The sequence below is a fragment of the Pleurodeles waltl genome, chromosome 3_1 (assembly GCF_031143425.1).
Source record: "Pleurodeles waltl isolate 20211129_DDA chromosome 3_1, aPleWal1.hap1.20221129, whole genome shotgun sequence".
NCBI lineage: Eukaryota > Metazoa > Chordata > Amphibia > Caudata > Salamandridae > Pleurodeles > Pleurodeles waltl.
This window is the reverse complement of record NC_090440.1, coordinates 1,771,272,117-1,771,293,490: the sequence shown is the minus strand read 5'-3', so window position 1 is coordinate 1,771,293,490 and position 21,374 is coordinate 1,771,272,117. Positions and strand designations below refer to the sequence as shown.

Genomic DNA, 21,374 nt, shown 5'->3' with positions numbered 1-21,374 from the left:
TATTCTCCACCCTTTCCTATTTACTCAAATGGTGGGGTGTGATCAGAAGGGTCTTCGTACCAGAGGTCACATTTTATTAAAAGAATGTGGCATTGCACAAAGAAAATCCCCAGTCTGTGGCAGAGAAATGGAATAAATACAATAAATAACTCCAGCCAGGGCTCTCTGGGAGACAGGAGTGTGACCTGAAGAACTCAAGTCATAAATATGCCAAAGACACCCCTGCACACAAGTAAGTTGGAGCTCTATCTTTTTCACAGACAATTAGAAAAGAATCTGTTCTCTCAGCTCTCCTCTCCTTTCACTGCCTCTGTAGGTGATTTTGTCTCTCAAAGGCAGTAATGGTTCCAGTAATTTATCATGGCTAGTTATTGTTTTATTTCTTCTGCAGACTAATGACATGATATGTCATATTAAACATGTAATCTGCAGCTCAAATAAACGTGTACCTTTTATCACTGAAACTGCTGGATACTGGATGGGTGAGGCAATGTGTGTTTGTTTGAATGTGTTTGCAGGGCTTGACAGAGTGGCTGAGAAAATATGGGTGTCTGTGTATAAGAGTTGTGTGAATGGCAGTGGATGACAATGTGGATGAGTAAATGGGTAGGTGACCAAAGGCAGTGGGTGAGAAGGTGAATGGAAATACGTGGGTAGTGAGGCTCTCTCACAAGGTGCAATTCCGTCTTGTATTTGCCCTACCACTGCTTTCAGTCACCAGCCACCACTGTTAGCCCACCCACATAGCACGGTAAACTAGTAAAAACATGCAAGGCTCGATGTTTTCAGCCTGGGGTCCGGACTACTTTATCTGTTCATTTTCCACGCAGCGCGATCGCACAGAGTTTTATTTTTTCTTTACAATGCTAATAGCTTTAACTCGAGCAAATGCGAGACCCGTTGCATTGAAAGTGCTTGTTATGTGTGGTACCTATGACATTTTAGTCATTCACTGCTGTGATGTGTAACTTTTTATCGGTAAACTTCCGTGCCCATTTATGAAATGTTATTGTAACTCTGTTGCTATTTTAATTGTTGTACTTTGCACTTAGCCCTCACCAGCTGCTGTCGCAGACCTTTTGTGATATATGTTATTTTAATGCCACCCCTGTGCTGCATGACACAAGCCCCTGGTCTAGCACCTTATAGGCCCCGCCATTGCTACCTTTTACTTGTTATTTTGCACTATTATTGCAGATCTCCTCCTTCCCTTTGACCTATTGTGGCATAAGTGCTTGCCCTGGGAGAGAATAACAGGCTGTCATAGGACGGCCCAACGGCGGCAGTGCCGACTTATGAAAACCTGCTGCTACCATTTTGATATTGCACTCTGCGCAAGTGTGAATTAATAAGCCTTTTTAGCATGTGGTCTGTTTTAACCTAGCCGCAAGCTTCTGTTTTGTACAATAGTCTCTATGCGCCCCTCCACTGGTTGGCAAAAGCGGGTATGTTCACTGCCCGTTGCACTTTGTATTTATGGGGTGCAGGCAAGTCTTCGGTTTTGTCTATTGTCACAACTTTGAAAGTTAATCAGGCTTATTGTTTTAGCCAACATAAGTGTCCTCCACATGCACCGGCATTTTGTCAATTGAAAAAAAAACACAAAAAAAAAACTTGTGTATTTTCTCTTGACCGGGAATTTTTTATTATTAATATGTGTCTGTCATTTTGTAATGGTTTTAATTAACTACACAATACATATTATCATTATTATTATTATTAATATTATTATTATAAAAAACATATGTTTTCATTGTGTTTTTTTATGATGCACTTTGATCGTACTGGTTTAATCAAGTATTGTAATTAAAGATAGTACTATTATTAACACAATTCCATTGCACTTTTGAACCTATGAAGAATGGGGGACTGAATTGGTCACGAGGTCCCAGAGAGATCTGTGATTTTACAATATTGAAAAGTTGGGTTTACAGTGTTCTACATAACACAGATGCAACTATAAAGTGACTTACATTTTATATAAAATAAAGAGTCTTTGAATAACTGTACTCAGAATGCATAATAAATGTATACAAAAACGCAACACAATTCTAGCAAATACAGCAGTTCATACTCATTGGTAGCAACAATAATCCTCAATTCTGCACTAAAATATTTTCCCATGAAGGCTTCTCATAGACATTTTTGCACAGTAATGTACATTTCTCCTCATTTATTTAATTAATAATTACAACAAACTATATAATATTTATTACAAATACTCTGGTGGGTTGCATTATACATAGCCTCTGCCCCTTAATACAGGTAGCAGATGTTTTGATATAAGCTCATGGTTAATGGGGCAGAAGAACCGAAAGTTAATTTGCTTTTTTGAAGAAATCAACTGCAACTGTTCAGAATTCCTAGATAGACAGAAATAAGTCAGAATGCTAATGTCATTAATAGTGCTGATGGCATTGGTCGTCAAACTGAAAGCAGTAAGAGTTGTTCAGTTCAAGCTGGTTTCAGAACTAGCAATTCTTAGGGGTACAGCTGAGCACTAACTTCACTGACTGTCACAGGAAAGGTATGTTGGAGAGGGGAGACTCACCATTTTCTCCTACCGCTCCTAGAATTCCTGCTCATGGGTGGCAGCAGGACGATGGTACCTGAGGAGAAATCCATCCTACTAGACCAGAAAGGTTGTTTTAATAGAGATAGTGACCCCTCTGACGTGGGTGATCACACAGGATCCAGATGCTGTTTATGGCAAGGCAGATTGTATAGTTTATCCCCATCTGCCTCCTGGAGGGGAAGAAAGCATGCTATACACCGGGGATGATTTATTTCTAATGAAATAGGTTTGGCCTGTCCTGACATCAGACCCCACTTCTCCATTTTGCTGTCCAGTCTATCGGCTCTCTTGAGTATCAGATCAAATGATTTCTGTTCCATCCTTCACTCTCAGGGAGCTGAGGCAATTGAGGAACTTACACGAGTTATTTACTTGGCATGGTGTCTGGCAATCTTGTGGCCTCTCACCCAGCATTTTTGTGCTTATTCAGCCATCATTACCAAACGTCACTCTGTCAAAATGAGCCTACATATGTGGATCAACTGTGGAGAGGAACAGAAAAAAACTGCCTCTGTGTCTTTCAAATTCTGAATGTATGTTGTATTACTGAGATTTGCTAAGTGGAATAGCTGCTGCTTTTTTACTCTTATTCGCCGGGTACCAAGGGACTGTTCCAACTCTAGTCATTTCTGAAATCTTGAGATAAATGGGAATCCAGGTTTGTACTCATCTTCCCTGGGGGATGGCTGCATATTGGGGCCCATTGTTTGGCAGCACTTAGGAACACTGCCAAGCCTGGGCAAAAATTGGAGATCCAGGGGAATCTAGGAAGTTCTGGCTTGTGTGGAGCACAGCATGATTGCGAACCTACAAAATTAAAGCATGAATAAAAAAATCTAATCAGTTTCCTGGTATTTATGTGACAGAAACCTCTGTAACTTCAGGCCAACAGCAAAATTCCTACCATCCCACAATTCTGATGATTTCCATGGGTCTCTAATTTTCAGGAATGCCGAGTGTCTATGTGATTTTGTGTTTGCCGAAGGACCCATGCTTAAATAATGCAGCCATCTCCCATGGAAGCTGAGAGGAAATTAGATGTATTTAGGTATAGTTTGACATTTGTATGACATTTGGGTAAAAACAAATGGGTAAATCCATCCCAACTCCACTGCAGTGGTTCATATTGGTTCTCCAGTTTTGAGAAAAATCTAGGTAAGATGTCTGAGTGCTGGCTTAACCTTTTCTCTGAAACACTAGCAAATCCCAAAAGCGGACCCTTTGGATAATCTATACAAGTTACCTCTTGCTTCCTTCAGAAGTGTGGCTAGTTTACAGAAATGTATAGGTTTACCAATTCACCCTTAGGATTTACACCCATTTCCCACACAAATTGCAAGTAGGCCTAAAGTACAAAAATTTAAAAAATGTACCACCACTTACAAAAGTGCATAAATAAAATCTCAGTCTTCTCTAAAATCTGCGAAGAGAGCGATTGCAGAGGTAAGTATATTGTGGAATCCACACACACTCTTGCGCAGTGCCTTTTCACATTTTTCCCAAAAATATTTTGATTAAATATTTTGGCTATTTTCGCTGACCACCATAAGGTACAGCACAAAACCCTGGTTACCTGACAATGCTAGGCATGTGGAAAACAGTTCTAGGGAAAAATAGTTACGAAGGCTGTAGTGTTAATTGATCCAAATAAGCAACAAACATTGGCAAAACCACTTGGTCGGGTCTTGGCAAGCTGCTGAAATGGTCTTAATTTTACAAGCATGTGCCTCAGAAATGGAAAAAAAAGACATGCCAGCACCTACACTTGGTGACCATTTTCTGTCAGTAAAATGTTTAAGTTAGAAAAACAATGACTTTTGCACACAATTTTAATAAAACAGTACTTGTGCATCCTAGCTGGGAATTACGCTTAGGACAGACATTGAAACCATTTTTTGTTTTATTGCGTTAGGCAGAATTTGATTCTTATTTGTTAGAAATGGGGTCTTTGGTTGGCAGTCAGGTTACCCCTTGTCCAAGCAAGGACCCTCACTCTAGTCAGGGTAATTCACACACAATCCAAACTATCCTGTGCCCACCCTATGGTAGCTTGACATTGAGCAGTCAGGCTTAACTTAGGAGGCAAGGTGCAAAGTATTTGTGCAATAATTCATACACTGACACCATATAGCATCACAAAAATGCTCCACACAGTGTTTAGAAAAATATCTAATATTTATCTAGATAAATGCAGGTCAAAACGATTAAAATGCAATAAGTATATGTTGAGATATCACTGAAAAGTGATATAAAGTGTCTGAAGTCTTTCAAAAGCAAACAAAGTATCTTTCAAGCACAAAATACCTGGTTTGCGTGAAAAATATCGGCAAACAATTGCAGAGGAGGAGAAGCGTGGAAACAAAGGGGTGTGCGTCGATTTCTCGGGCCGCACACGGCGATGCGTCATTTAGTTTTCACACAGGGACGGCTGTGCGTTGATTTCCGGTGCTTGGTCGTGGGTCCTCTTCAGGTTGCGGGGTTTTCAGACGCCCCGGGGACGATGTGTGGATTTCTGGCACTGGCTGGACAAAGTCACAGGAGCTGCGTCGATCCGGTGGGTGTTGCGTCAAATTTTCTACCGCCCGGCAGGCGCTGTGTCGATTCCTTTCTGGAAGTCGGGCTGCAATGTTCCCGTTCAGCTGTTCGTCCATCCGGTCGGGCCGTGCGTTGTATTTCTGTCCGCTATGGTGGCGCTGCGTCAATCTTCTCATTACAAAGTCAGGCTGCGTCGTTACAGTTTGGCGTGCAGTGAAATTTTCACAGCGGTGCAGGCTATGCATCGTTTCTGGCAGGCTGTGCATCGAATTTCGCCGCACAAGGAGTCCTTCTTGTAGAGATGAAGTCTTTTGGTCCTGAGACTTCAGGCAACAGGAGGCAAGCTCCATTCAAGCCCTTGGAGAGCACTTCTTCACCACACCCAGAGAGCAGCAAGGCAGCAGGGCAACAGCAAGGCAGCAGTCCTTCACAGAAAGCAGCCAGGTGAGTCCTTTGATCAGCCAGGCAGGTCGTCTTGGCAGGATACAGGTTCTGGTTCAGGTTCTCTTCTCCAGGAAGTGTCTGAGTTGGTTCAGGCAGAGGCCCTGTTTAAATACCGAAATGTGCCTTTAAAGTGGGGGAGGCTTCAAAGAGTGGCTTAGAAGTGCACAAGGTCCCCATTCAGTTCAGTTCTGTCTGCCAGGGTCCCATCAGAAGGTGTGGAAGTCCTTTGTGTGAGGGGATGCTACTGTCCTTTGACATGCACGTGTCAGGCCCTCCACCCTCCCAGCCCAGGAAGACCCATTCAAAATGCAGATGTATGCAAGTGAGGCTGAGTATCCTGTGTCTGGGGTGAGTCTAAGTGAATGCATAAGGGAGCTGTCAACTAAGCCCAGCCAGACGTGGATTGTAAGGCACAGAAGGATTTAAGTGCAGAGAAATGCTCACTTTCTAAAAGTGGTACTTCTAAAATAGTAATATTAAATCCAGTTTTACCAGTCTGCAGGATTTTGTATCACCATTCTGGTCATACTAAATATGACCTTCCTACTCCTTTCAGATCAGCAGCTACCCCTCAAACAATGTATGAGGGCAGCCCCAATGTTAGCCTATGAAGGGAGCAGGCCTCACAGCAGTGTAAAAACGAGTTTAGGAGTTTTACACTACCAGGTCATGTAAACTACACAGGAACATGTCCTGCCTTTTGTCTACACAGCACCCTGCCCTATGGGTTACCTAGGGCACGCCGTAGGGGTATCTTATATGTAGAAAAATGGGAGTTTGAGGAGGCATGGTTAAGGGATTACTTATGTGGGTGGCACAATCAGTGCTGCAGGTCCACTAGTATTATTTAATCTGCAGACCCTGGCACACGTAGTGCACTTTACTGGGGACTTATAAGTAGATTAAATAAGCCATTCGGGTGTGAACCAATGTTACCATGTTTGAAGGGAGAGAGCATATGCACTTTAGCACTGGGTAGCAGTGGTAAAGTGCGCAGAGTCCTAAAACCAGCAAAAACAGTGCCCAGAAAGTGGAGGGAGGCAGGCAGAAAGCTAGGGGTGACCACCCTAAGGCTGTCAGGTATAACATTATTGTTGCAAAGAAAATGTGCTATTGGCTTTGAACTATTGTTAACTGTAAATATTGTTTAGACTCACAAGGTGAACTAATAATAATGGTAAAAATGTGAAAGACAAAAACATTGGCAAATTAAAGTGTTGGACCACCATCCCTGGCACTGGAGTCTGTGAATGGGCTCATTCGATAAGGCAAAATGCAATCATTCTCAGAGAGCCCATGGCTGAAATGCACTAACCTGTTACTCAGCGAAGTGGGTTGTGATGCGCTGAAGCAAAATGCGAATGATAGTTGAACAATTCAGTGGATGAAAAGGGTTAATTTAAATGCCCCTTTATGTATGTAGTGTGTATTTTTAATTTATTAATTTTGTTGATTACATGAGGCTTGTGAGACGAGGTCAGACTCAAAAAGTGCATAGCACCAGATGGAAATACCCTTAGAAATCAACACGTCAAACCATCTACTATCTGGCTTACTTGGTTGACTACCCAATGACTTCTTTCTGAGGTTGTCATCCACATCTGTTTCTGTGTTTTTTCCCAGTGGTTTGTGGTTTAAGAAGTGGGCCTGTTTTGCCCACACCTTTCTAAATTTCAGTTAAGGCTGTGGTCATCCTGTGATGGTGTTTTGTTTTTTCCCTTAGAAATTAGGGCTAGTTCCACACTGAATATCAAATCTGAAGACAATCCTGATTTTAGTCATTGTTTCTACCTACGGGCAAGTTACTGCGCCTCATGTTTATAGAGTTGGCAATATTCTTTCTCATGTATTATGTTATGTGGCTACTTTGCAGTTTGCTAGAGCCAGGGCGGTACTACGCTTAAGTATTGGTATGACAAGTACATGTTTTTTTTACATAAAGCAGACCTGATTTCATTTGAACTATGAACAGTGGCTTGTTCAGCAGTTTGAAAAGATTAAAAATATAAAGAAATGTTTGGTTTCTTGTTATCTGTGCGTCCTCATATTACTAACACTGCCCACCAGCAGGTGGATGGTTTCAAGATCTTCTAAGCCACTGACTTTGGTAAAGCCACTTTCCATCAACTTACGGGAGTCAAAGGTTGTGCATACTTAATGGATGTCAGCTGAGGGCTGGCAATCAGTCTTGGTACGGTTTAGTACAATCTCACAATGTAAAGACGTTGGCAGGAAGGGTGTGATAATGCTCCCATTACTCAATGCAATGTTTATCACAAGGAGGCTTTCCATTACTCAATGTTCATGTTAACAACGAGTCCTACTCTTCTTTTACGCGTTGTTAGTATCCCCTCTTCCAGAGCTTGTGTGGATTCAGTACTCATTAGCTAGTCACTTATTAAACCAGTTACCCCATATTTACAGTGTACTAAAAGGAGTGCGCATAGAGATCTCTTGGCCCTTCTTGTTACCACCTCATAGTTTACTTGCAGAAGGGTAAAAACTGTAAACAACACTATTAACTCACTTTTCCAGAAGAAGAATACAGGTAGGATCAGTGCTTAATAGGACATAAGGGGATATATAGGCAAAAACTCAGCTGTAAGGTTATATTTTAATTCCTTTGATTAACTAACTTTAGCTTTCTGTAGTGATACTATTATTTGAATAAATCTGAAAATACCGAGAACTGGAAAATCATTATTGTACAGGTTTTCTTAATTGTCTTGACTGAGTATTAAAGTTCAGGATTTTCTCTTTCCTGCCCTTCCACCCTCGTTAACTAATTAGGGGCGGAGTGTCAACCTTTTTGGTAGAGAAACGCAGGCAATCCTGAATTAGTGTAAGTTAGTGCTAATTAAGAGTCTAATTAGTCGATACTTAGACCCTCAAGTTGGAGAACCCCAGAGCGGGGGTTCGAGGACAGTTCATACTGCTGTGCGGTGGGGTAAAGTGGTAGCCCAAAGATTGGGAGCGTGATAAAGGTGATCTGGCAGTGCAGTTCAGCAGGTTGGATTGATGAGTGTTTTGAGTATTGTGTCATGCATAGTCGATGTCATATTATGGGCTGTTAATGAAGGGGCATTACTAAATACTGTTGATATACTTTACTTTATGCCGTGTACTTTATGGGAAGATACTGGATTTTTTTGGAGAACCCGATTTACATAAAGGTGTCTGTGGTTAAAAGGCGTGGCACCAAGTTTAAAAGTAAGTTGACGCTTATGAATTCCTCAGTGGTCTGGTTGTGAGTGAGCACTAATTATGAGTCGAATAGTGGTGGTGGTGTAGCCTGTGCACAAGACTAAACTATACTAATTATAGGTTAGGTAATCCCAATTTCCTTAGAATGATAAATTTGATTTGAAAAAACTTGCTAGCTTGAAAGGTAGATTGTTTGGCACAGAACTGCAAACAAGACCTGCACAGTCTGAAGCTTTGAATAAATGGGAATTGGTAGGCAATACGATGGGGCAACAGAAAATGTTTGAAGGTCATATTTGGAATGCTGTGCATGACTGGATAGATACTGGGTTGCATTTGAGGGAAAAGGTGTGGCTCACTGAAGTTTTATAAACATCGGAAGTGTTTCTTGTGATTACCGATGATGCAGTGAAGGATAAATCAAAAGAAATTAAACATGAGAAAAAAAGTGATTTTAATGAAGAGGATGAATTGATAGATGGATTGTTGATTGTGACTAGTTTAGCACCTTATAATCAGGTAGGGTGGGGTTGGGTATGGAGACTGAAATTACAGTATTCAAATTTTCTCAAAGAGTAAGATAAGAGTTGCTCTGGATGGTGCTAAAACAAGTAAATTTAATACATTGATTCAAAAGTTGGTTAAAATAAGGTTCTGAAATTAACATTTGACGAATTAGTGCATTTAAAGCGGAAAGCAGGAAAGCATGCTTGTCGTGCACACGAGGAGTGGTGAATTAGATGAGATTAGATTTGAACAAAAGAAGACTCTGTAACCCATATGTGATTGAACAAATAGAAAATGAGAGGCAAAAGAAGACACATATTCAGTTGGGAGTTATTTTAAGAAGAATTGTGGAAATAATTAGAGGTGGGGAGAATGTTGAAATATACAGGGGTGAATGAATTTCAAAGCCATTAAAGAATGAAGGAAGGAGAGCTATGAGTGACCAATACTGTGGAAGATGAATTTCCATTGAAGGAAATGTCAGGAGGAGCTTATGCTCATGTAACCTGGAGAAGACAAGAATAATGGACTTTTATGAAAGATTTTCCAAAATTTAGAGTAGAACCTGAGAAATAGTATGCTGAAGTAGAAAGGATTGTAACTGTGTCAGAGTTGTTGTGGGAAGTTGGATCCATTGTTTTCAATAATCTTAAATGGGATTTGTGAATTGCATGCAAGGTTGTAGGGAAGTGGCAAGGTAAAGAACCATGTAGGAGTCCACCTAGTTATAAGCTTTCACGTGCAGTTATAGACAGGTATACTGAGGTTACTGAACATGTGAACAGAAAGTTTCCAGCGAACAAGTTAAGTGGTTAAAAAGTATGATGGCGACACAAACTATAGATGACTCAGTTCTTGCATATTATGACAGTGATGCAGATTTTCAGTCAATAGAGTAGAATAGAAAATCAAGTTAGACCAGTGAAATCTCCTAACCTACCTCTCTCAGGAAAATAATTCCAAGTAGTAGGCATTTCAGATAAACAAGTGGTTAACAAGTTGTCAGCAAATGTTTCAGTAAAAATAGGTTCAGACATAAATGAACATGAATGTAAAATTTCCTAGTTACCATGACGGAAAGTTTCAATTCTATTAAGGACACAGAGGTGAGGATTATGCTTTTCTCTTCCTTTAATTTCCACTTAGCAGCCTTAATATCACATTTACAAGTAAAACTACAAAGCCCAAAAGCCTTTGCTGCATTGAAACAAGAAAACAACCATAGAGAAATAGGGCCTGGTGTATCAAAGTCCGTAATTGCGAATCCCAAATAGCAATTTTTACCAAATCACTAATTGGGATTTGCAAAATGCGATGTAACCAGGCAATCGCAGAATTTCTAGCGATTTCCAAATAGCGATTCAGTCAAATAGCGAATCGGTATTTGGAAATCACAAATTGCGACTTATGTATTCTGTAGAAGCATGATGACATCACAACCAGGAAGTGAGTCAGTGCATGCTGTTTTCAGAAGTCACAGCCACAGGAGCAGGCAGATATACCCATTCAGTGAGCAGGATTTGGAGGTGCTCACAGAAGAGGTGGTCAGGAAACCATGACCAGTTATTGGCAAACACTCTCTGCATATCCCAGAAAGTGAGAAGAGGAAATTGTGAACTGACATCCAGACTAAAATCAGCGCAGTGGGCCGTACAATTGAGGAGATACATAAGCGCTGGTATAACTTACGGTCACTTGTCAAGGAGAGGGTAGCAAGCAGGCTGAAGGAAGCAAGGAGCACTGGAGGTGGACCATCCACCCAGACACCGTCCACCCCCTTGGGGGACATGGTGGAGTCAACACTGCAGCCTGAAGCAGTAGGTGGTGTCACCGACGTGAACACCTCAGGCACACCGGGCACCAGCAAAGGTAAGGGCAGTAATGATTTCAATCACCATATGTGCATATACAATTGTCCCTTAGAAAATTGGTTTGTCACCATGCACTGTGAAAAACAGTTCATGACACATTTTCCTTTCTACACAACAATGCCTTATGGGAGTGGAAGTCCATGCCCCAAAAGTGTACCTAATTGCAGTATAGTGCAAAACCAAACAGAGAGACAACACAACAGACAATGAGACACTATGGCAGGAAAAGTGTTTACTAAAACTGTAACTGTGAAATGAAACATGGAAAAAGTACATCATGACTGACATGCTGCACATTGTTGTGGCAGATGTTCCTGCACCTGATGCAGCAGAACCTGAAACGGGGGAATGATGAAAGCCAGCCACTGTCTGATACCAACATCAGGACCACCCAGACTTAGGGCAAGGGTTGAAGCCCTCCCTGAATTTACTCAGGACTCTGATGACTTGCAAGAAGATGTACACACACCACCTTCTGATGGTAGACGCATCTACAGACATCAGTCCCTGTTCCGGCGCCAGTATACTACCCTCAGAAAGCGTAGTGAAGAAGTCAGACAGAGCACAGAGGAAGGTGAGGGCCCATCTCAGTTTGGTGGTCTGGAGGCATCCATGTTAAGGGTGCAGCACCTACAATGTAAGCAGATGAAATCAATGCACAGGCAGTTGGTGTCTGTCAGTCACAACATGTGCATGCTGCATGAAGGACAGCAAGATACAGCAGAAAACCTAAGAGAGATGACAAATGCAATTAAGGAACTCTGCACAGTAATGCAGCAGGACCATGTCACCCACCGTAGGCTCCATCACCAATTGATGGGTAGGTTAGATGGGTTCAGCAGATCTGTTAATCTCACTAACGCATCTGCTTTGCTGTCACGACGTCCTGTGAACATGCAAGTGGACATGACACACTGCAGTGGGGATGTTGCATGGAGATTGGTGCAAGTCACTAATGCATTGGAGACAATGCAGACACCTGGGAGTGCTGCAAACAGCCAGCTTGGTGGGGATAGTGAGGAGCTCTCTAGCCTCAGTAGTGTCACAGCCCCAGTAATGGATCCTAGGCGTTGCAGTTCCAGACACAGTACTGTCTCAGAACCTTCAACAAGAGGTGCCGCTGAGCCCACTGATCATTCTAGCGGAGTGCGTGGACATAAAAAGTAACGTGGACATGTTCTGGGCCTTTCATATTTTCTGTCAATGCATTGATACTATGATGTTAATAGCTGCAAGTTCTGAAGGATGTTGGAGAATTTGATGTGCTGATTACTTTTTGATAACATTGCATTGAGGAATGCATTGAAGAAGCATGAGAGCGCACTTTGAGACACACCTCCAGATGCTGCTATGAACCCCTGATAGCTTCCTGAGGTTAAGAGGTGCAGGGAGCATAATACCTGCACATGCTTGGGCATGGCATTGGTTCTGTGTGTGTGGACTGCAGTTGTGGTTGTAAATCTGCTCTTAGGTCCAGTATCATGGCAGAGTTCAACCTATATTTTTCAAATATTTCCTCCTATGTCTGATCAAAGAGAGTAATGCGCCCTCTGAAAATACGCATCTGCCTCCTCCTACCTCTCCTCAGACCTGTCAGGATCCTCCTCCTCCTCGCCATGATGGAGAGTGCAGCCATTGTTGAGGGCTGATGCACTCTGAGCCTCTTTTTATAGGTTGCACCTGATTACCACCTGATTTCAGTTGGTGGTAAATTGCACATGCAAAGTCCCTGCTTTGCGACTATTCGCAATTTCGAATGCTTCATACATTTAATTTGCTATTCCTTATTTGTGAATCGCAATTTGGGTTTTGCAAAATAGAGTCGCAATTCTAGGGAATAGCTATTTTAGTAATTCATTAAAAATGCACTACGAATGCCTTTCATACATCATAAAAGACTATTTTCCATTCACAAATGGTAGAATTTTGCGATTTGGAGTGTTTGTGAATGCAAAATAGTTTGATATATCTGGGCCAAAGTCCCATAAATGTAGCCATCCAGGTCTGCACTTCCTCTTTAAGCGTGCTGCCTGAACCCGGTGCCTTTCAAAATTCCTGTTTTTGGTCTGATCCTGAGAAAAAGAAACAAACAGAACGCAGATGTAACACCAAACTGAAACTCATAACCAGACATCATGAATAGTAGCAGGCAATCAGAATGGACAGGGAACAAGAGAAATACAGTATATCATGCCATACATTGCATACAGTAGCATTAAAACATCAAACTGTATATACTTAACCTCACAGTGAATTGTCAAGCGTCAGGAGAGTGAACACAAGCGGAAAAAGAAGAGTTCGGGATGGATAATCCTCTTCTCTGTGTTCTTAATAGAATTTAAACTTTCCGTCATGGTAACTAGGAAATTTTACATTCTTTGTCAGGACTTGAGGCTCGGATTATGCTAGCTTAAAGTTGATTGACCACCAGAGCAGCCATGCTGGGAATTGGTTTGAAATAGAAAGTTTTAAAGGTTGATTCCGATGACCAATCAGCTGCTCTGAGGATGTCTTCTAACTTAGCTCCCATTGGAAAGGCTTTTGCAGCCAATGGCGCACCTAGTGGAATGAGCCCCAAAAGAGGACGTGTCAATCCCTGATTCCTAGAGAACCCAACAGGCAATGGTAGAAGACAACACTGGTTTAAAGGGTTTCTTTTGAGAGATGAACATTTGAGCTGTCTCAAACGGGCGATATTCTTCATCATAGGCATATATACTCTCAAGCAGTGGACCACACATAACTTAGGGTGGTCAGGGAAGGAGGGATATTGGGCCACTCTGGTGTTGGATATGGTACGTCTTGTGATACTGAAGGAAACTTCTTCCGGGGTGAACATACATGCCGTGATGTCCAAAGCCCAAACATCTGACACTCTTTTGTAAGAGATTAAACATAATAACATAGCCAACTTACCAGAAATGTCTTTCCGCAATAGGTACTGATTGTCTTGCCAAGACTGAAGAGTTTGTAACACTGCGTTAACGTCCCAGAGTGTGGAATATCTTGGTTCCGGAGGAATTGATAAACAAATGCCTCTGGGAAGCTGACACACCAAAGGATGTTCCCCTACTGGGATATCATGAAGAGGGATATGACCCACAGAAATGGCGGATCTCCAAGCATTTATAGTATGGTAAGCCAACCCTTTCTCTGCCAACTCGGAGAGGAAATTGACCACCTGAACTACATCTGCCGCCACGGGATCCAAATCCCGTCGCAAACACCAACAAAACCATCTACGCCAGGCAGAATCATAACGTTTAACTGTAGATTCAGACCAGGCTCGTCTAATAAGACACGCAGCATGTTCCGAAAGGCCTGGGACTTCCCAGCGGCCCCTGTAATCCTCCACACCATCAAGGCGAGGTTGCCTTCCTGAACCAGTGTATGTTAGTTGCCGTATGGGTCCCTTAACATCCGAGGGTCTGGGGAAGTCGGATGGGAGAAGCCATAGAAAAGTTCCAGAAGAACTAGAAACTAGGCTTGAAATCTCCAGAACGGGTCACCAGGATCACCTCCGCTTACTGTCGCCTGACCTGGGTCAACAGTCTGGTTATCATTGAAAATGGAGGGAAGGCATAACCCTGAAATTGCAACCAATCCTGAAGAAAGGCATTGGTCACCTCCGCCAGAGGGTCTGGTTGCCACCTGAAGAATTGGGGTAATTAGTGGTTGAGGCGGGATGCAAACAGATCCACTTGACAAGGGCCCCACTGGGTCATGATCTGATTAAACTGGATCCAAATGCCAGTTGCTGTAGTCCTTTAGGTGAAGGGATTGCCAATCCGCCATCTGATTCAGACTCCCGGGAAGGTAATCCGCTGTCACTGACAAGTTGTACTGAAGGCAATAAGCCCAAAAATTCTTGACGATGTCTGTCAGGACTTTGGAGCGCGGGCCCCCAGAAGGTTGATATATCTTGCCACCAAGATGTTGTCCATCTTCAGAAGGATGGAGCACGACCATCTGTTGGCAGCTAGGCTCCAAATGGCAAAGGAGCCTGCCAGGAACTACAAGCAGTTAATATGAAGAGATTGTTCTTGTTCGGACCACTGACCTCCTGTGGTAATATCCCCACAGTGAGCGCCTCATCCCTGCTGGCTGGCATCGGACTCTATAACTAGGTCAAGGGCGGACCGAAAATAGCTTTGCCAAATCCAGGCGTACATGTGGTCGAGACACCAGTGGAGCTGTGTGCAAGGGTCCGGGCAGAGGGAGATCTCCTGAGAATACATTAGGCCCCATCTGAGATGTAGAGCCTTCAGGCGTTGGAGTGCCTGATAATGTAGAGGTCCCGGAAATATTGCCTGGATGGAAGACAATTGGAGGCCTACTATCCTGGCAAGGTGACATAAAGAGATTTTCTCCCTATCTAGCATTCTCTGTAGTTCCCAGTGAATCAACACCATTTTCTTCTGGGGAAGACGAAGAGATTGCTATATTGTATCTATCTCAAATCCCAGAAAGAGCATTTGTTGAACTGGGGTAAACTCTGACTTTTGACAGTTCAGGAGGAACCCCAGGTCTTGAAGGAGGTATTTGGTGAACTGTAGTTGTTGAAGGAGGGTCTCCCTGTTTTGGTGCATTAGCAGAATTTCGTCTAAATAGACAATGAGTCTGACTCCCCTGGCTTGCAGCCATTCCATTACCGGTCTGATCACCTTGGTGAAACACTAAGGTGCCGAGGACAGTCCGAAGGGCAGGCATGCGAATTTGTAAATTTGACCACCCCATTCAAACTGGAGGAATCGTCTGTGAGGTGGGAAGATGGGTACTGTAAGGTAAGCATCCTTTAGATCGAGTCTCACTAACCAGTCGTTGAGCAGAAGGCTGTCTCTGAGGAGGTGAATACTCTCTATCTTGAAATGTTGATACACTACCCACTTGTTGAAAGCCTTGAGGTTGATAATGAGACAAAAGCCCTTGTCCTTTTTCTCGAATAAGAAAATATTGCTCACAAAACCTCTCAGGTGAAGTGTTAGTGGACAATTGCCCTTTTTCGGAGGAGCTTGGCTGCCTCCTGATCCACCACCTGTAACTGCTCTTGAAAACACCATAGGAGGCGGGTAGGCCTGCTGGATTGGCATCCCGTACGGCTCTATGTGAAAACCCTAAATGGTTTGGATGACACAAGCATCCCCTGTGATGGCTGTCCACTTTTGAGTGAACCACTGAAGCCTCCCCCTTACCCCGTAAGGGAAAGAAGAGATATTACTTACCAGGGACGCCTCCTGGGGCGTTCCTTGCACCACAAAATTGTCCTCTGGTGCCATGAACTCGTGTGCATCCTCGTGAGGGGTAGAAACCTCCAAAGCGCTTTTGATCTTGCCACTGCATGGACCTCTTATTCTGTGTTCTTTGGGGGTTTGTGAGAGAGCTGCCAACGGAGCGCCCCCTACCTCTTCTGGCCCTGGCAACAATTTGTTGGTTGAAAAATTTCCAAATAAATTGCTGTGCCTTATCCAGAGGGGAGAAGGAATTAACTAAGCGGGTAAACTCCTTAATAAAAGGATCCCCTAAGAGACCCCCTTTCAGAACAGGACCCGCATCCGTAGTGGCTAGTTCGCCTAGACGGGGTTCAATTTTAATCAATAGAGAGTGTCTCCTGTCCGTGAAGAGGGTGCGGTTTGCATTGCCGAGGAAGCACAAGGCACTTTGGGCCCATCCTGAAAGGATTGCGGGGTCAATGGGATTGCCTGTCTCAGTGGCATTCTCTGCCATATCTGGTATTTCAGTAAGGGGTCCTAAAATATCCAGGACCTTATCCTGGCAAACCCTCCAGGACCGATCAAGACCTTTTTTAGGGTCTTTAATAAACCTGGCGATCAAAATCGCCAATTTGGAGTCAGTCTTAGGGGTGGAGGCCACCTTAATAGCCAATGAGGGTCTAGGGCATTATGCCCTAAGGTGGCCCGCACATCCTGGTCTATGGGTTTGGGAATCCGGCCGGCAACATACCATGCCACCTCTTCTGCCAGAACCCAGTCCGCTGGGTGAGGATGGTAAAAATCTTCAGGGTGGAGCATCCCCGATATGCCAGAGGCCTCATCCTCCACCTCATCCAGCCTGGCTTTCTTGGTACCACCTTCTGGTCCCCATGGATACTTGGGCCCGGCTTATCTCCCGAGTCCCCATCTGGGTTATCTGAATCGTCTCTGGCATTGACGTCTGTCCCTCGGGGGGAACAGTAATTGTCATTGGTGGTAAACACAGGATGGAAAGCTGCCCGCGGTTCTCAGTCCATGTGTCTTTTCTAAAAGGCCAAGCGTAAGAGCTCGAAAGCTTCAGAAGAGGAAGTTGGTGGATTAACTCTGGCATCTGATAATGCCGGGTTCGAAGGGCCCTGTGCATTGAGAAGCGACAGCAGTCTTGGGTCTTCCCCTGCTGGGAGTGGCAAGGAACTTTGGACTGACAGCTCCAACGATTGCTGACTCAGGGGTTCTACGGCTTTAGCAACCACCCAAAGATGCGCCAATTACCTCCACCAATTCCTCATCAATAGGCAATAGGGAATGGGTCTCCTGTGCCGATTCCCAACTAGTATTGGTCTGATTGGCATGATTTGTAGCAAAGTATGGTGGGATGAAAAAAAAAATGATTTCATGTCACCAGAGTTTTTGAGCAAGAGCTTACTAATAAGAGCCAGGGAGAAATCTCACTGTTGAATTTACCTAGGCTTGTTGGTAGGGAAAGGGGAACACAAGGGGAAATTGCTGCCTTCTAAATAATGGTGGGCAGGAAAAATTAAGCTCATCTGGAAAAAAACGCTTAACTGGAGCGTATTTACTGTAGAAAGACGAAGGTATGACAATTAGGAGGCATGACGCGTGATCGCTGCTGAAGAGGAAGAAATCAGCTATGACGTGTCAGAAGAATTCAAAGAATGTGAGAGGAACGAGCATCTCCTTTCTTAGGTGTTGCGCTCCTCCCATGCTCCTAGGAAGTATTTGACTGACACCGCACTGGGGAAAGGAAGCCCCTGACAAGCGGTGCTCTGCAGAGCAGAGCGCTCTCAAGTCAGAGGGGCATCAACATCCTGAGGCTGTCCGGCAGCCTCAAGGAGGCTCCCAGCCTTGGAGCGACGCACGCGGGGCCACTGTTGATCCAGAAGGCAGCGGCCCCCTCACACGGCCCACCCCCCAAGCATGGCTCACCAGTGCATATGTAACCTACCTTTTTAACCATTTCCCACCATTCGAACAATTCAAGCAAGCTCTTTACATTTTGGCACCGCAGACATGCCAGTAAATTAGCTCCATTCAATCTTTCCATATTGCCAGCACATGAACCAGTCTCTCCTGGCACCCATGTATGTAGCCCAAACATCTCTGACATAACTTGTTTCACATGCAGATCTGTCATGTTATGTAACGTTTGCTTTTGGTATATAGATTAATTCAAACTATGAATAAACCTGCAGTGTACTGATCACCCATGCTCATATTTACTCTGTAGTGCCATCTCTTCATGGGGTCTAGGCACACACAGACAAACCTATCAGGATTGTAGGTATATACAATTGCTCAATTCAAACCGCAAAAAACGACATAAAATATATATGATGTTTCTATCAAACTAGCAAATAAACACAGAGGAAGGAGTGGGAAACATGATAATTCTTATTTTTACCAGTGCCATCCAGTTAGTACAAAGACAGTGAAAATGCTTTGATGGGGGTCAAGAAGAGACTGATAGTACAATGTCTAAAATACATCATGATTTCACGATCTTATCACTGGGACATAAAGGTTGGGAAATCTTACCTTTTGCTGAGTCCTGGAAAAGCTTGGAACTTGTTGGATGGCTGGAAAACTTAGGGGCAGAACCACAGAGTTGTGCTGCAGCCCCCTCTTGTGGGGTTGAAGACCTGGTTCATGGCTCATGACTGTCCGCATGGCTTCTCCAGGAGACCCAGTGCTTTAAGGGGGAGCAAAAGGTAGCCGTCCAGAGAGGTACCCAGAGCACCCCCAACCCCTCCACCTCAGCTATGGGAAAATGAAGTCTCAGGCCAAGTTTAATAAACTATTGAACTTTTACTTTTTGTGATAGAGCACATTCTAAAAAACAACAAGTGATCCAAAGGAGAGTATAGATTAAATTCAAATGTTTCCAGTCCTTTCAGCAGTGAATTCATTACCACTTTTTGCAGTCCTTAGGCTTGGTGGAACAGGACACCAGGACAGTTGTTCAGTAACAAGGAGAGATGTTTGCATTTAAAAATGGCATAGTTCACATATGCAGAGGCATTTTGTTTTCCATCCGGTTATGCTGGGAAACTGAAGTAAAGTTACCACTGCTAAGGTAATGAAACTTGCTAGTCCTGAGTGTGTTGTGCCTTTGGGCAGAGCCATCCACCTCAAATGTCTATTATCCCTAGATCAGCATCTTCACCTTAGATTTGTGTTTTAGCTCACTTCCCAAAGGTATGCATGTACTTCTTGTGTTTAATAAGTCCCAGAACCTGGTAAGGTTACCCTCCCATGTTCTTGTTGTTCTCTTTGTTGATTTGTCCCATACATGAAGTAAGGTGCTCCAACAGACCCAAACAGCTAAAATGCACATATTTCCTCTTATTTGGAATGAGCCTTTTAAGGCCATGGAAGAGAAACAGCACATTGTAGAAATCTAGTCCCACGTCATTAATGGCAGTTGGTCTCTGTAAAAGGGAATTTTTCATCATCTGGGAGACCCATAAGACTCGGAGTCTGTGGCTTGACATTTAGGGAGGTCTCAGTCAAGTAACAAAGAGGGGAGGGGGGACCACAGTGTGACCCATGAAGACAATAGTGTTTGCCCATAGGACATAAAATGAGCACACTGGACTTCTCACGCCCTTCTCAATTCGGCAAGTGCAAAGGGTAGCCAGGCGCTGGATATCTGCATAAAAAGTAGTGTCAGGAGATCAGCAAAAACATTTAGTGATGGTGCAAGGAGAAGTACGCTTGTCACAAGGGAGTCCACCTGCACTGGTAGCATTTGGTGTTTGAGGCAACTCTTCTCCAGTGTCTTTTGAGAGTTAGAGAGGGCTTCTAGATTGCTTATCTGCATATCTGGGTTCCTTTGACTGGGGGGGGGGCTTTCATTCCACAAGGGCTTTAGCAGGGCCTTAAGCCTTGTTTTCAGCCTAGAAGAAATGGTCAGTACTCGGCTCCACCTTCTAGAAGCTCTCAAATAGGGCCTTTGCAGGATTGTGTCGCAGAAGGTGTTCCACTTTTTGGAAGAGAGCTTCAAATTGTTTATCCAAGTCATAGCAGTGTTGGGTTGTGTAGCTCGCGCCCTCCGCCCCGTGCTGTGTGTAGTGGAACGGGAAATGTTGAGGGCGGTTTGAGGTTTGGTGATAGTTGGGGTCGGAGGAAGACTGGTGAGGGAGGAACGGGAGATGAAGCTGTTGGTCGTCATGACTCGGAAATAAATATACTATTGTGTACCTTGTGTATGACTCTTCAAGCAGCTGGGCATCAGCCCACATGCTAATCAGTTTCAAAGCATATTTTGCCTTTCAAAATACCAGCAAAGCAAATTGGACAAAGTTTCCTTTCTCAGAAGGAGCTTCTGGGAAGGGTATCCCTTGCTCTCATGCACTGTGTTGGCCACTGCCTACTTGCAACTATTTAGATCCAACCGTTAGGGGCGTTCTCTGATTATAAACTTTGTATATTCCCCTCAAACAGATCTTCCAAACAAAAGGGTAGACAAAAAGGAAAAGATATGATGGGCGGGTTGTCCTTGTTGTTCTCTGTTGCAACCTCTGTCCTCCTTCTTGCATCTACCACTCAGAAACATAAAGCTATGTTTGATCCGCTTCACTCAGCCCTAGGGACAGGTGCATCGCTAGTGATTATGATTATGTTAATTGTACACATGTTCTGATATTCCTAACATTATTGCTAAATATGTGCATATAAAATTGGTGAGCACTCCACTTATAAAAGTAAAAAATCAACACAATGTGGCACCTTGTGTTCCAAGCTGTTGGACGTAATTTACATGGGAAAGCTGTTGTATTCCAAATGCTGGATTGCTACCACAGCCTGGGCAGAGGAGGGAAAAAGAGGGGCTCACCTCTTGAGATTACAGATTACGGAGACCAATGGAGAGTAGCCCAATTAGTTGGTACACCAAGAGTGTCCTTGAGGGGCACAAGATTTGGGATTTGAGTGGTCATTCCCGATCGAGGCCTCCAAAACCTATCACTGATGAGCAGAAATACAGGAGGCACTTTACAGGAAAAGGGT

General features: G+C 43.6%; 1 protein-coding gene across 9 annotated transcripts in view; it reads left to right on the top strand.

The window, feature by feature from the left end:
- Positions 1-21,374, top strand: part of FTCDNL1 (formiminotransferase cyclodeaminase N-terminal like) — a 534,412-nt gene that overhangs the window by 30,601 nt on the left and 482,437 nt on the right. The window contains exon 1 of one of the 9 annotated variants that reach the window (XM_069225762.1): positions 48-232. The exons of the other annotated variants lie outside the window; for them this stretch is intronic. The gene's annotated coding sequence lies outside the window, so the exon portion shown is untranslated. Of the gene's footprint in view, positions 1-47; positions 233-21,374 lie in introns of those variants that run through there. 9 annotated transcript variants of the gene reach the window in all.